Genomic DNA, 17,315 nt, shown 5'->3' on the forward strand with positions numbered 1-17,315 from the left:
GCCAAAGTAACTTTTATTTCCTCATTTACTCTTTTTACCATCCCTGAGGTCTGTGGTTGATGTGGTATGGGTAATTTCCACTAGAAACCCAAGAGCCTTCGACAAGTTCTGAACTAATTTACTGGTGAAATATGTTCCTCTATCACTGTTTATTCCCATGCGTATCCAGAATCTAGGTATTATTTCTTTCATTAAAATATTTCTAACTGGGAGCTTTCTTTGTGCTGCAGACTTAATTTTAGCCGCTTGTAATTGTGGGGTTTGTCTGAGGGCAATCTGTTTGGCTACATAATCAGCTGATCTGTTTCCCTTTGATGCATGATCATCTGATGATGTATGAGCCTCACATTTAATAACTGCAATTTGCTGGGGCAATTGGATAACATCCAATAAATTTAAGACCAGTTTATCACGCTTAATAGTCTTCCCTGTTGATGTGATGAATCCTCTATTTTTCCATAACTGCCCAAAGTCATGTGCAACCCCAAACGCATAGCAAGAATCGGTGTAGATATTAGCACTTTTATCTTTTGCCAATATGCAGGCACAAGTCAGGGCATATAGTTCAGCTGCCTGAGCAGACATTTCGGATGGTAAAGCAAATGCTTCCAGCACTTGGTGTGGTGTGACCACCGCATATCTTGCTAATAATCTGTCATCGTTAGGTCGCTGTGAAGAGCCAGCGGTAAATAGGACCAGGTCAGGATTATCAATCGGATGACTCTGTAAGTAGGCCGGGGAGTGTCCGTCGCTTCTGCAAGCAATAGACAATCATGGTCACATCCTTCTTCTGGCAGTGGTACCAAGGTAGCTGGGTTTATAGCATGTGATCACTGGTAAGTATAGTTCAGATGTGATAAAAGTATAACTTCATATCCTATACTTCTAGCGGCAGTGAAATGCTGTGTAGCTGCTGAATTCAATAATAACATCATGGCATGAGGAATAGTCACTACACATGGGTGATCAAGAACAATGGAGATTGATTTTTCTATCATCATAGCCGTAGCCGCTACAGCTCGCAAGCAGACAGGCATGCCATTTACTACAGCTGGTAAAGCCACGGAATAATAGGCTACTAGACTTTTTCCCCCTCTATGCTTTTGAACCAGGACCCCAGTCGCAAACCCCTTTAATTCATTTACATGAAGTTGAAAGGGCTTTTTATAGCTTGGAAATCCCAGAGCCAGAGCAGTAACCATAGCATTCGTTAGATTTCTAAACGCCTGGTCCCTTTCTGCAGTCCATTCTACTCTGGAGGGCTCAGTCTGCAAGGTGGCTAAACGCAATACTGCATCTAGTTCCCTGTTTCATGGATCCATTGTCTGCAATAACCCACCGTGCCTAAGAAGGAGAGAATGTCCTTCTTCGTCTTTGGGACTTGGACATTCTCTACTGCCTTTATTCTATCTATTCCAAGTCTCCTTCTGCCTTCCTGCAGATGGAATCCTGGATACTTTACACTAGGCTGGAAGAACTGTACTTTTTCCAGGGATGCTTTATGCCCTCTTTCTGTCAAATGTTACAACAATTTAATTGAGTCTTATTTACAATCAGGACCTATCACAGAAGCTACCAAAAGGTCATCCACATACTGGATCAAAGTAGAATGCTCTGATGATTGACATTCCTCTAGATCATTTTTCACTACTGCTACATATACGGCCGGCCGGGCTTTCAGTATACCCCTGGGGTAGCCTAGTCCAGGTGTATTGTTGATCTTTGCAAGTAAAAGCAAACAGGAACTGGCTGTCTTTATGTAGGGCTATGGAGAGAAAGGCCGAACATAGGTCAATTACTGTAAAGGTGTCGGCTTCCACCGGTATAGATGACAGAATAATATTGGTGTTAGGTATTAAAGGAGCAATAAAGGGCCTGTCCCACTTAGGCGACTTTTTAGGCGAGTGCAGGAGACTATGCAGTTGGCACATGGTCGTCGCATGTTCGCGATTGGTTGCCGGGGAGTCGCCTTCATGGTCGTTAGGAGTTCCCGCATTCTAGGAACTCGTCGCAGCCTCATTATGGTTACCACAAATTTTTCAACGTGTTGAAAAATTTGCGGCGACTAGAATGAATCCGCCATGGAGAGTAGCGAGAATTCTCCTGCCGTGGGTGGGTTGCCAGGAGGTCGAAGGTTCTTGTAGGTTCTCGTAGATTGTACCCGGTGCTGACCGGTGAATTTCATTGGCTCATTGGGAAAAAAAACATAAGCAGTGGTTTTCAGAACCGAGGATAACCGACCCGTAAAGAGCTGTGTATCTCTGGCTTCTTAAATGTTGTCTCCACTCCTTCTCCCCCCTTCTTCCCCTTTCTCCCCACCCCCCCCCCCCCCCCCCCCCCCCCCCCCACCCCCCCCCCCCCCCCCCTCTTTTAATGGACTTACCCTTCCTGCATCTGGCCTGTCCAACCCCTTAAGAATTTTGTAAGTTTCTATAAGATCCCCCCTTAATCTTCTAAATTCTAACAAGTACAAGCCGAGTCTATCCAGTCTTTCTTCATATGAAAGTCCTTCCATTCCAGGAATCTCTGTACTCCCTCTATGATATAGTGGCCAAATTATAAGCTTGAGCCTGTCAGGGCATCAAACAATTTAATAAGGTTAAACAGCCAAAGGCTCATTTTCAGCTTGGGGCACTCTGGCATATTCCTCCCACTTAATCTTAAATCAGGCTATAAAATGCGGGATTGTCTCATCTTTGTGTTACATACATGGCACCACCTCCCCCATGTCACTAGGAATTCTCGCTCCCCTCATTATAGCCTCCTTTCCTCTGTGGGCCAACCAGTGAGTAAGGGACTCATTTCCCTGAGCCTGCTGATCATCATTTCCTCTTCAATCTCCATTTCCTCCAGGAGGAACTGCAAACCCATCTTTTAGGGAAGCCCATGAGGTTCCATATGCACTTTTTAGCAGCATCTGCACACCCCCCAGGAGTGGGGTGTAAATGCTGCACATCTGATTTAACCAATTAAGAAATGCATTGGGCTTTCTTAAGAGATCTGGAGCTTCTGCAACCATGGCTCTAGCTTCAGCTGGGGTCCAGGGTTTCAACACGGGGACCTCCTATCATAATATGGGGGGGACTGCATCAGTGACTCGGTCTTAGACTCTTCCTCAACATTCATCATTTGGAAAGTAGAGAAAAATCCTGGAGAATCATCATCTCCTCTAAGTGCTCATGTCTTTTTTCCATCCCCGCCCATTTCCTTATTGTTTCTATCAATTATAAAGTTATACACTGCACTCCATAACTAATAACACCACCACTGCAAATATTAATTGTGCTCCCATCACGCCAAATCATTTCTTTTTTAGAGATAAGTAGAGATAGCTTATAACTCCCCCAACCCGGCCAATCTCCAATCTCCATTCTTGCTGGCGATTCCGGAGGAATAATGGGATCTCCTACTTTTTTCCGGTGTCTTATGGTCTTTTTGATCACCTTGGCAGTGTTCTCTCTTATCTGCATCTTTCCCTCCTGGACCACATGTTTCTTTTGTTGACTAATGTTGTCTCCCATATTCCTTTCACCAGTCTGTAAAACAAAAGTTAGGTTTCCGCGGACAATTTCTTCTTATTTTCTATTCACAGTTTGTGCGCACTGGCTTTGCTATGTCCGCAAACCTCGAAGTCACCTTTCAATTTCTATAGTGCACTTTACGGCACCTGTTTCAATTTATCTTCTACATCCAGTGTGAGTAAATTTAACTTCTCCGCTATTTCGCCTCATCCCACAGGCCTCTTGGCTCAGTGTGTCACCAGCCAGATAAGCTAGGTTGCCCATGGGCTCTCCCTTCTCTCTGGGAAGACCTCCGGATCCCTTTCGGTTAGGACTATTATATCATTCCCCTTTATTTCACACATGTATTAATTGGAATCCCATTACAATTGGGATCCTGCCGACTATGCCAAATTCTGTGAAAGAAAGAAATTTTGATGGAAATTAATGGAAAATGAAAAGCAGAGACTTTGCAGGTTTGCTTCAAGAGACTTTATTCCATGATATCATGGAGAGATGGCGGCAGTTAACTGCTCACCAGTTCTCTGACTTCACCACAGAATTAACTGACAGTTAAGCCCCTGTCCAACTTTCACGACCTAATTGGCGACCTCTGCCGAGTTTGCCCTTGACTCGTACTCGCAGCACGGTCACAACGAGGTCGTTGGAGGTCTTCGTAACTCTTCCTCATGCTCATGCGTGGTCTCCGCGTACTTGTGGCCTCAAGTAGGCGTTTTTTCCAGCCTGATAAAAAAATGTCCACGAGTAAAAAATAGGTCGGCATGGAAAAAATTTAGACTTTTTACTTGTAGGTAGGTCGTAGTAGGTCGTGATGGTAGTCATAGGTAGTCATAGATAGTCGTAGGTTGGTAACTGGCCTGAGAAAAAAAAAATGCGAACATGACATAATTTTATCATGTGATCATTTCCACTCGTAGCTAGTCGTAGTTGGTCTTAGGTGTGGGAGACTGAGGTCGAGGGGGGTCGTAGGACATCGTAGACATAATCGTAGGAGGCCGTAGACATAGACGTAGGAGCTCATAGGAGGTCTTGTACTTCAGCGAGTCAACACAACCGTGACATTTTTTTCAACTTGTCTAGGGTCTTCTAAACTCGTGGATTAGGTCGTCCAAGTGGGTCAGGCCCTTTATACTGTGCAGTAATCAACTTTTAGTTTTTGTTAGATACAACTATAATAAAATACTATCTTCCACGTAGAAACAAATTATTTCATTAGTCATAACATACTTTTTTGTTTATGTCAATCTTTTTCAACAACAGATGGTTAATACAAGTCAATCATAATACAAGGGCAACTTGACATTATTCTATCTCACCTTTTAGGCCCACTGTGCCACCTTCCCCTCTCCGAGCCAATCATAATCCCACCATTTACTGCAACGTATCTACGCTACTAGCGGTAGTGGGCGCATGTGGTCTACTGTAACACAATGCTGAGAGAAACAAGCTTCATTATCTCCATCTACTATTTCATGATTACATTTACCATCCACCCTTCAACACATTCCAAGACATTCTTATACGTCTAATCTTACATTGCCGATTCTTACAGACCTCTTCTACCACTGGTCGACAAGAGATGCCAATTGTCACATTCAAACAACCTTTTGTTATCTTGTTCAATTCCAATCAAAATTAAGTAAAGAAGGATATTAATATTTTCTTTCACAAAAGTCAAAGCTGTAAGTAACATAAGCGATGTATATGTTGTGATAATCCTTTTCAGGCACTGTAAATCACTGTAAATTTTACATTATGCCGCCTTATTATTTTACATGACAAATTGCACTAAGAAATGTTTTGTCTTGCTTTCCAATTGCTTTTCTCTCTCTCTCGCTTTCATTATGTTATATTCTTGCTCACAATTTTTGAGGCTCCAATGTTTACAGTGTTTTCCCCCATCATACCAACAACAGCTTTCAATTCCTGCAAAATAAATCTCTAACAGTGTGGTTGAAGAAAAAAATACTGAAACTGGAGACACAAAACAAAATTTAAAATGGTGAAAGCGCTCAGGGTTAAAAATCTTTCATCAGAACAAGAGTTATTGATCTGAAGCAACCCCATTTCTCTCTCCCCTGATGCAGCATGATCTGCTGAGCACTTTCATCATTCTTTGTCTCTTACTGGGTGAGTGCTCTCATCCCACTCTATCAGTAATGGACCTAGGAATGAGCACCTCCCTCTGCCACTGGATCCTTAACTTTCTAACCCAGAGGCCACAATCAATGAGGAGAGGTGACAACACATTCTATACAATAACTCAAAACTGGGGCCACTTAAGGATGCATTTTTAGTCCCCTACTGTACTCCCCGTACACTCACGGCCAAATTCTATTCTAACTCCATCTACAAGTTTGCATACGAGGTCATGGTGGTGGGCCAGACCACAAACAATGATGAGACGAAGCACAGGGAGGAGATAGAGAACATGGCGTCAGGACAACAACCTCTTCCTCAGGTCAACAAGACGAAGGAGGAGTGTGGAGTATATGCCCTAATCAGCATCAATGATGCAGAAGTGGAAATGGTTGAGTGCTTCAAGTTACTTATTACCAATGATCTGACATGCACCCACATTGAAGCACTGCTAAGAAGGCAGACCGACACCTCTACTTACTGAAAGGTATTACTGAAGTAATTTGGCATCTCCCATGACTTACAAACTTCTATAGATGCACCATAAAAAGCATATTGTCAAGTTGCATCACAGCTTGGTGTGGGAATAGCTGCAGTATGTCCAAGACCATAAGGCATTGCAGAGAGTTGTGGATGTCTATCACACAGAGCACATTCCCCATCATTGACTTTATGTACACTTCAGGCTGCCTTGGAAAGCAGACAACATAATCAAAGATGTTTCACCCTGGCCATCTCTTCTACTTCCCTTTCTCATTGGGCAGAATATACAGAAGCTTGAAAGTGCACACCATCAGATTCAGAAACATCTTCTTCTCCTTTGTTATGAGGCTTCTGTATGGTCCTTCCATAAGCTGGGATGCTGTTCACCTCTACCCCTTTCACCTCCACCCCTTTCACCTCTACCATTTCTTGGACTTTGGACGTTGGCTTTGTAACTGGTGCACAACAATACTGAGAAATATATTCTGATCCATATGTGGCATGCGGTATCCCTCCCTTTCTACCTATTGTACTTGAGTTTGGCTTGATTGAATACACATATAGTATTATCTGATTTGATCGGACAGCATGCAAAACTGTGATTTCACTGTACCTTAGTTCACTTGACAATAATGAACCTAACCCAACTTATCCTAAACCACAATTTTTATAAATGTTTAAAGCCAGCCAGATGTGTACTTTTAGTATCATCTGTTTGTTTGATTTTGAATAAGTAAATATTGTTTTATATCATATATTTTCTTACCTACATTTCACTCAAATACCTCTCGACCAGAATATTAGTTATTCAAACAAATCTCTTCCACATTGCTATGATTACTGTTGTGTGGCATCTTCCAAATTAGGTGCAGATTATATAGTTGATCCATAACTTATGACTGAATGCCATATTGACATTAGTTATATATTTTTACAGCAAATCTTAAGAATAGTATAGTGTTACAGACGCAACATCATCCAATTATAGGCAGTACTTCTGTACATATAAAGACTATATCAATTAAAAAAAACTATAAAGCTTGAAATTGTTCTTGTTACTTCATACTCATCAAGGCCTTAATGTGTTTGTACAGAATTCCTCTTTCAGAGCTTGCTGGAGTTCACTGTCTCATTTATTTTTAACTTATTGTGAAGTGTGACCAGATTTGACCAGATTTTGGAAGCAAAATTTGATGCATTAGGGAAGTAAGGAAAAAAAGCTTATTTTTACATTTGAGCTGAAGCCTATTTTTACATTTTTATAAGTAGTTTAGCAACCGTAAATGATGCGATGCATCCTTTGATTTTGCCCTTCAAGGGAATTGATGCTGTGGCAAGTTGGACCTGGTGTTCAAAGAGTAGGCCCAATCATGTCAATCACGTCAATCATGTCAATACCAAAATCAACTAAGAGAGAGGAAAGTATCAATTAATCCTTTTCCTTTCTAATTATTTACTTGATTCCCTTAGGTAAATATTTTTTCTTTATTTTTCCACATAATTGTCAAGATGTTTTAACTCTGACATTCAAAAACCAATATAAATCAATGGTAGAGAAGTTCTGTGTGGTGGTCAATTGGTTGCTGTACAATACTGTTATTAAAACTGAAAATATGAATAGTGTTGATGATCTCTTTCAGTAAATCTTCATCGCTATCAATATTAAAGGGAAATTACTCATCTTACCCACCCACCTGTAAATCTGGTGGATTTTCTCTGCAAAATATTGGGATTCATTAATTTAAATTGGAGCTGTTGTTTTCAGACAAGACATTTCTGTCAACGGGAGTGTTGCTGTGATAGGTTTTTATGAGAATTGTGTTTTCCTTGCACGGAATAAATGTAGAGTCATAAAGTCATATTAATTCAGCACAGAAGCAGGCTCTACAGCCCACCATGTCTATGTCAACCTTCAAGCGCCTGTCTATTCCAATCTCATTAACGAGGACTTGGTCCATAGCACACTATGCCTTAACAATCCACATGCTCATCCACATTCCATCAAATTAAAATATATATATATATATATATCGATATTAAATATATAAAACGGCTGGCAGTATATAATAGTATAAGAAAAATACATCCACACAATAGTTAACTGACATTTATCCTGCAATAAATTTGTGATATCACTCCAGGACATGGATAAAAATACCCACAATGAGAGCATACAATCTGTCAGTAAATCTGGTTGAAAAACTCAGGAGGTTTGGATGCATGTAAATATCTAAGTACATTTTCATTGCGTAATGAAGCAATAATGAGACAGGGTTTATGAGAACTATCTTGAAAGAGCCAGGAGGAGAACAAAAATAGGAAACATACAATAATATGAATATAGTTTCCATAAAAAGTCACGGTAGCAGAGTCGTTATATAAATTAGTAAAACGCATCAGAACATTTACATCATTAGATATGGTCTCTAGAGCTCTGTTCATGTTTTCAAGTGACAATTATCTATTTTGACCAAGACATCATATAAATCACGTGGTGTGATCAGTGCACTTGCAACACTGTGCACATCTCTCAAATGTTCATTTTAATACATAGCTCCAATTTTAATATTGATGGGATTGGGATATGAACCAATGAAGAATTAATGTTGTTTCTTTCTGTTAACTAGCATGGTTCACATATGGTTCTCTAGATGGAATTGTTGTACACTCTTAGGTATTAACAAATAATCTCACATATGTCATCTGACAAAACACAACATATTTCTTTAATTTTCTAAGGAATTGTCAAGGACACTGGCACTTGATCAATCTCTTTTCTAATTATCATTGCTAGTTTATTGATTCTGGCAGCAATGACATGGGAACGGTGGCTTCCTTCCAACCTTTAATGCTGATAATGTTCTTGCCTGGGGCTACAACATATTACATTTTACAAGATTCTTAACCTACTTAATTGTGAAGTAGCTAATATGATTGTTTTGTCTTTTTCAATTTGGCCATGGCATAAAATATTCCACATGTTTTGAATTTTATGCAATAGAATTGTGTTATTAGTGTGAGCAGGTGATCAATGATCAACGTGGACTTGGTGGGCCGAAGGGCCTTATTCCCTGTTATATTTCCAAACACACCTTGGGATATATTTGCTTTGTCCATTACTTCACTCCGCAACTAAACATTAGTTTGTTTTTTCTTTTTATTAGTTCTGATGAAGGGTCTTCGACCCCAAATTTTAACCTTTTTTCTCCACGGATGCTACTTTACTGGCATTTTCTGTAGTTTATTTTGCATTAGGTTGTGCTGCAGCAGTGGTACGGAAACCTATTGATTATAAAGGAAAATGAATCTTAAGGATATAAAATAAAGTTAAAAAATAAACTGTTGAAAATGCTCAAAAGACGATGCGCATATGTCAAAGAAAAACAAGGTTAATATTTCAGGTGAATGATCTTTCATCAAAATTGAGGAATTAAAAAAATGGGCATGTTTTAAGTTGGAAAGGTGGAAGAGCTAAGCAAATGGCTATGGAGATAGTCATATTCACTTGAAATTGGATGATTCTGATTAAGGGGACAGAAAAAATTGTAGATGCTGGGATCTTGAACAAATAACGTTCTAGATTAACTCAGCAGTTCGGGCAGAGTCTGTTGTGAGAATGGATAGTTGACGTTTTGGATTAGGAATTATTTCGAGACTGAACACTATTATAGTAGGGGGGACAAAGCTGTAAAAGATGTGGGGCCAAGACAAAATCTGGCAAGTGATAGTTGGAGCAGGAGAGCAGCAGAAAACACAGATCAGGAGCAGTGAAAGAGAATCTCACAGAAGAGAGAGAAAGAGGAGTTTTACAAAGTAGGATAGTTATACAGTGGAGCAGGGAAATTAGGTTACAAGGAAAGCAGATGTTGAAATCCAGAGCAAAATACAAAGTGCTGAGTAACTCAATGGCTCGGGCAGCATGTGTAGAGGAAACATTGGAGGTCAGGACCTTTTAGAGAATTGATAGGCAATGTTTTAGGTCGGGACTCTTCAATGAATAAACGCAAGATTTTGGATTTGGATTTGGACCCTTCCAGGCACACAACATCGTCTGTCCATTTTCTTCACAGATGTTGCCTGACCTGCTAAGATCTTCGAGCACTTTGTATTTTAATACAGATTAATGGCAACCGAGAGAGAGCAGTAAATTGCAATTGATCCACAGGCAAATGAGACCAAAGAAAATGTTTTAGAAATACACAACACAATTTTGCTTTATATTATAGTACGAGAGGATGAAGGAAGTTGATTTTGGAGTTTAGGAAGAAGTGCAAATAAACTTGAAAGGAGTTTATTTATGTCTTCTGAACAAACATCACTCTGGTCCCAAAAGCACAGAACTTGTCAAATGTGATCCAAACTCACGATGAGAATACACTTCCCTTAGTTGAGTTACTATTTTCCGACAACTTCTCCCGCTATCATGATTACTCTACAGCGAGCAGAAGGTATGCTGAAATGCAATTAAAGCTAATTTATTTAGAAAAATGTTGGTTTAGACTCATAACGACAGAACAATTTAGAATAAATGCTGCCAGTAAGTAGTGGATGCGGGGATGTTTGCCTGACCCATTTAGATGAAAAATTAACAGATACCACCTGTGATGGTCAGAATTAGAACAATTATTCCATGTTCTCACTGCACTGCAAGACTAAATATTTAAATGAAGTTTACTCATATATCATACTATTTAACAAAATTGGGGCCTTCCAAGCTAAAAATAAACTTTAAAATTGCACACTTGAATGTAATGTGTGTTTAATGGATTAATATAAAACTAAGAGACCATTTTATTTGATTAGACAGGTACTTTTTCTTCAAACGAGATGTATTCTCATTTATACAAGTCAGTAGTACTTCATTCTATGAAAGTGGTTAAAATAATCGGTTATTAATAATTCACGATGCTGTGTTGTTTTGTCCTATCATCTTTGCTGCTCTATTTCTGGGAACACCACCATTATTAACGTTACTATTTTTCTATACAAAATTCCATGTTTTCCAGGCACTACAATTTGATGCTGATGCTCGTAATACAGGCAATGACCACTTGATTAATTGCTCATGATGAGAAGTTCACAGATGGCGTAACCAAGTAATATCAGGTGATGTTTTGTTGTTTACACAAAGACATTCATATCGAAAATGTCTGCTGTATTGACCAGCCAATGTCCGAACCACCAAAAAAATCTCTCTGAAATAAAAAGCCCTTACCACCTCAAGGAGCAAAACAATGTCCAAAACCATGAACAAGAAGGTGTTAAGAGGCTTTCGTAAAACATTTAGGTAAGATCTCAAGAACCAACAAACATATTGAAAATGACATACAAGGCCATCCAAGGTTTCAAGGTCAGTTAATTGTCACATGTACCTATTAAGGTACAGTGAAATTTGAATTACCATACTAATAAAGCCATACTAAAAAAAGCAACAAGACACACAACTACATAAAAGTTAACATAAACATCCACCACAGCGGATTCCTCGCGTTCCTCACTGTGATGGAAGGCAATAAAGTCCAATCTTCATCCTCTTTATTCTCCCGCGGTCGGGGCAGTATAACCCTCCGCAGTCAGGGTGATCAAAGCTCCCGCAGCCGGCAATCAAAGCTCCCACGTTGGGGCAGTCGAAGCTTCTGCGGCTTGGAGTTCCCGATGTCGGTCTCTGACCAGCGACCGCAAGCTCCATTATGTTAATGTTCCGCAGTCTCCCGAGGTGGAGCTCAGAGGTTGATCCCTGGCAAAGGGATCGTGAGCTCCATGATGTTAAGTTCGCAGGCATCCCGTGGTGGAGCTCTCGAAATCGATCTCCTGCAAAGGCCAACAACTCCTCGATGTTAGGCCGCAGTGCGGATGGAGATACTATACGGAAAAAAAATCACATCTCCGTCGAGGTAAGAGATTAGAAAAAGTTTCCCCCAACTCATCCCCCCCCCCCAAATAAAACAAGTTAAAGAACACTAAAAACATACATTTAACACATATAAACAAGCTACAAAAGAAGGAAGGGACAAACAGACTCTTGGCGAGGCAGCCATTGCTGGTGCCACACAAGCTGCTGATCGAATCTATTTTTATTCTTAGTGTTATAGGAGTTCTCAATATATATATAAAAATCATAACATTGTCATGGCACAGAAGGATGCCATTCAGCTCTGAGTCAAACTTGTCTTGTGGAAAAAAAGAACTGCAGATGCTGGTTTACAAAAAAAAGGACACAAAATGCTGAAGTGACTCAGCAGGTGAGGTAGCATCTCTAGAGAACATGGATAGGTGGAGGTTTCATGTCAGGACACTTCTGCAGTTATGAGTTTCTTCAAAGCAGGCATACCTTGAGGGGATCTCACAGTGGAACAGGCAAAATGCAAAAACTGCAGATGCTGGTTTATATCAAAGATAGACACAAAGTGCTGGAATAACTCAGCAGGCCAGGCAGCATCACAAGAGGTGCTCCCTGCCAGACCCCAATCCGAAACGTCACACATCCTTTTTCACCAGACATGCTGCCTGACCCGCTGAGTTACTCCTGCACTTTGTGTCTATCTTTGCCTTAAACCAGCATCTGTAGCTCCTTGTTTCTGCAGTTAACTGACTGACACTGTTTCCTGGTGAAACAAAACCTCAATTTAAAAAAATGACATCCTTGTTTTTAAATTCCTCTGTGTTTCACCATGTCTGAACTTTCCTGATCTGAACGAGGAAGATTGAGTTTTCAACTGGAAGTAGCAGGATCTCTGGCTGCACAGCAAGGAATGGCTGCTTCTGAAAAACATAAGAGCTTCGACTCCCAGTAAAAGAGCTGGGCCCAGCTTTGCTCGGTGTAGGTTATTTAATAGTGTTTAAATGTGTCTAACATTCAGTGATATTTAAAGACTTTTCAAAATAATGAAATATTAGTGATTCTACCTTCCCTGGTGCTTTATATCTGCAGTCTAACACTCCCCATTGAAATCAATGCTATCAAAGAACCTTTATTTTAGTTCAGATAAGAGATACAGCTTGGAAAAAAAGGCCCTTTGGCCCACAAAGTCCACGCCAACCAGCGATCCCTGCACGCTAACACTATCCTACACACACTGGGGACAATTTCCAATTTTGCCGAAGCCAATTAGCCTACAAACCTGCATGTCTTTGGAGTATGGGAGGAAATCGAAGAACCCAGAGTAAACCCACACAGATCACGGGTAGAACAGTCAAAGTCCGGACAGACAGCGCCCGTAGTCTGGCGCTGTAAGGTAGCAACTCTACCGCTGTGCCACGGTGTCAAACCTAACCTGGCATAACATCCAGTAGGTGATTCCTGGGAATGTTAGCAAGATGGCTCTGCACTATTCAATTCCACTCAGAATCCAGCAACTGACTGAATTGATAGATTCAGAGCCTTAAGCGAGTTCAAGAGCTCTGCATTTGACAGTGAATCATAGAAATCCCAGACTTGCTCTTATTTAAAGGGCAAATGTTGGCAGTTCTGCTCGGAGCCAGCTGCATATATCAGCAAGATCTAAGCCATCATATCAAATTACATTTCCCAATTTCACCTTTCATTTATCACAGTCATTCCTTGAAATATTAACTTCTTGTTAGTACCAAATACCCCTCTTTGTAAAGTCTGAATAAAATGGTTGCACTTCTTATAAGAACCATGCCTGAATGCACTATTAGCATTTTTTGTAAAAAGTGTCATAACATAACACTCTTCAACTTCACCTCATTGTCTAATGTTTCTCCAAGAATTCAAACTGCCTTTCAGATCAATTTTATCACTGCCATTCCCTGGCAAAAATGCACGCAATGCACACAATCACCCACCTCCTGGAACAGCCAAGTCTGCACACTGACTCCCGGCCAGAGCAGAAACCGTCACTTACATAGGAAACGTGAGAGATGCGTTGATCTGCAAGTGATTCTGAAACAACATGGTCTCAAATCCCCCACCCCAGCATACACCTGGCAAACATCCAAGCTGTTGTAAATAAACAATTAACTTAAAGCCACCTCGGGGAACCGAGAGATAAAATCATAGAAAATAGGTGCAGGAGTAGGCCATTCGACCCTTCGAGCCAGCCTCTCTTGAATACATGAGATCAGGTACCTGATCTTGAGGATCAGGTACAGACAGTTGCACAGTGCTCTGTCTTAAAGAGACATGGTCATATATGCTTCTGCTGAATGTACCTTATAATCTGAGTGCTTCTTAATTCACCAGGTGAACAGCATGCAGTGTCCTCGGAGGGATCTGCTGCTTAGCCAAAACCTTGTGGTGCTGGTAAGCTCTGCTCTAATGCTGAAGTACCATCACTATTACCTGCCGCAGGAATTCTCTTTGGCTGTCCTGACAGCAGCTTACATCCCACACCATGTGGTCATGAAGCTTGCAGTGGACGACCTACACACTGCTCACAATAGCCTTGAAACAAAGAAGCCTTGGCTGAAGAAGGGTTTCGGCCCGAAACGTCACCTAATTCCTTCGCTCCATAAATGCTGCTGCACCCGCTGAGTTTCTCCAGCATTTTTGTGTAGCCTTGAAACAAAGCCTTGTTCATCTAAGCCAGGGGCTTCAGAGTGTGCTACCAAAATCCTTCCAATACATCTCCTGACCCAACTAGAGGTCTAAACACCCATGACCAATGCTACTTGATCATCAGATTCACTACGCTGTCAACCCGAAATGTCACCCATTCCTTCTCTCCAGAAATGCTGCCTCTCTTGCTGAGTTACTCCAGCTTTTTGTGTCTATGTTCGGCTTAAACCTGCATCTGCAGTTCCTTCCTACACACTCACCCCTGGATTATCTGGATAGCAAGGACAGCTATGCCAGACTTCTATTTATTGACTATAGCTCTGCCTTCATTGCCATACTCCCAACCAAACTAATCTCCAAACTCCTTAGCCTCAGTGCACCCCCTCTATATTTGATGCACTAGAGTGCATCATCGACAATGATGTGTTAGAGTACAGGAAGGAGATGGCGAACTTAGTAACATGGTGTCAAGACAAAAATTCTCCCTCAGTGTCAGCAAAACAAAGGAGCTGGTCATCGACTTCAAGAAATAGGACCGGACGAACCATTGTCCATCAAAGGTGCTGAAGTAGTGGTGGTCAAGTGCTTCAACTTCCTAGGTGTAAATATCACCAACAATTTGTCCTCATACAACTACGTTGACTCCACAGGCAAAAAAGCACACCAATAGCTTCCTCAGAAGGCTATGGAAATTCAGCATCTCTCTAATGAATGATCAATTTTTACATTTCACCATAGAACGCATCATATCCAGATGTACCACAGCGTGGTATGGCAACTGACCAAGATTGCAAAAAAATTGCAGAGTTGTGAAGGCAGCCCGATCCAACAGGCAAAATTATACCCTTGGTTGTTGTTTGTGTGGAGTTTGCACTTTCTACCTACGATTGCCTGAGTTTCCAACAGGTTCACCGGTTTCTTCCTACCTTGGATAGATGGGCTGGTCGGTAAAGGGAAGCTGATGAGCATCTGAGAAAGAATGACAAGTATAGGGAAAGGGAATGGAACTGATGGGTTTGCATTGAATGAACCAAATGACATTATAATGAGATAGGAAGGTATCCTGATCACAATTGTAAGACAGGTTTGCTGTGAGACCAATGTGTAGTATTCATGTCGAAACAAAGAACTGCAGATGCTGGTCTGTACCAAAGAAAATGCTGGAGTAACTCAGTGGGTCAGAGATGCTGCCTGACCCACTGAGTTACTCCAGCACATTTTGTCTCTGTGTAGTATTCATGGCTCTCTACAATGCTTATAATTAAAAGCAGTTAACTCATTTTCTAGCAATCACCTCAAGCTGCAGGTTAGACAACGTTGCATTTTATTACTCTACCAAAAATATCAACACTGCACATGATGCCTTCTACTTACTCAGTAAACTGTTGCAACAAAAAGTTGAAAAACAATATGAAAATGAATCTATGAACAATTATTCTGCATTTATTTTATTATTACTGTAAATACGTTTCATGCATTTCATCAAGTTTCAGAAAAAAAACTTTATTTGTAATTGAAAGATAATTCTGTGTATTGCAGAATAATGATTATAAGAAGACTGGTAGTACTGCATACTTTGCATTCAATAGAAAAACCTCAAGCAAGATAATGCATTAATATACAAAAACCGGCATTCACATTCAGGTAGAACCAATGCCATATTTCATGCGTGAATATGAAATATGATATTGGTTAATATAACAGATCTACTTGAAAATCCTATTAGAAACAAGATTGATATTCAGTACATTTGGAGACTTATTCATGGAAGTGCTCAGGTGAACACCATGATCAAATGCCTTGTGCAATGGTCCAAATGGACTTAAATGGTCCAAATCGATTTTACTCAGTTTATGCTTCCTTACGTTCGATGTCTGTGACATGGATTTACATTCATCTGATCTACATGTAAAATTGAAGCAAACCAGCTTAATTGGAGAATAAAAGAGACAGCAGATACTGTAAAAAACAACAATGCACTGGAAGAACTCAGAGGGTCAAGGAGCAACTGTGGAGGTTAAACTTGACACTTCTGGAGGCCCAGCATTCCCTCTCTCTCTATCCCTCTCCACCCAAGTCTCGTTTTCACCCTACAATTAGCTAACAATGGCCCGTTTCCTTTCTCATTGTTACTTTTTTACATATCTTTCATTCATGGTTCTTTATCTCTCATTACCCTTATCCCAAACCAGTCTAAAGAAGGGTCATCACCCATTCCTCCTCTACAGAGATGCTGCTTGTCCCACTGAGTTTCTCCAGTTTTTTGTGTCTATCTTCAGTTTAAACCATCATATGCAGTTCCTTCCTCGATATTTCATGTGAAGATTTTGTATCGGGGCTGAGAGGGAAGAGGAAAGATTGCCTGTATATGGCAGTACAAGGGGGTGGTATTGTGGCTGGCAGGTGGTAGGTGGAACCAGATGGAAATGGGAGATGGAGCTGGGTTCAGTGTGGGTAGCGGGGGGGAATGAGGAAAGAGGCTGGTGGCTGAACAATGCAATCAGACAGTAGGATTTAACATGACTTCCTCTCTGCCATTGTTAATATAGCTTTCCTTCCGCCATAGTTGATGGAGCCCTCACATATATTTCCATTTATACCCCGCTGCCTCAGCCAGCAGCATAATCAAGGATGAGTTGCACCCAGGCCAC

Source organism: Leucoraja erinacea, chromosome 22, assembly GCF_028641065.1.
Source record: "Leucoraja erinacea ecotype New England chromosome 22, Leri_hhj_1, whole genome shotgun sequence".
NCBI classification, from domain to species: domain Eukaryota; kingdom Metazoa; phylum Chordata; class Chondrichthyes; order Rajiformes; family Rajidae; genus Leucoraja; species Leucoraja erinaceus.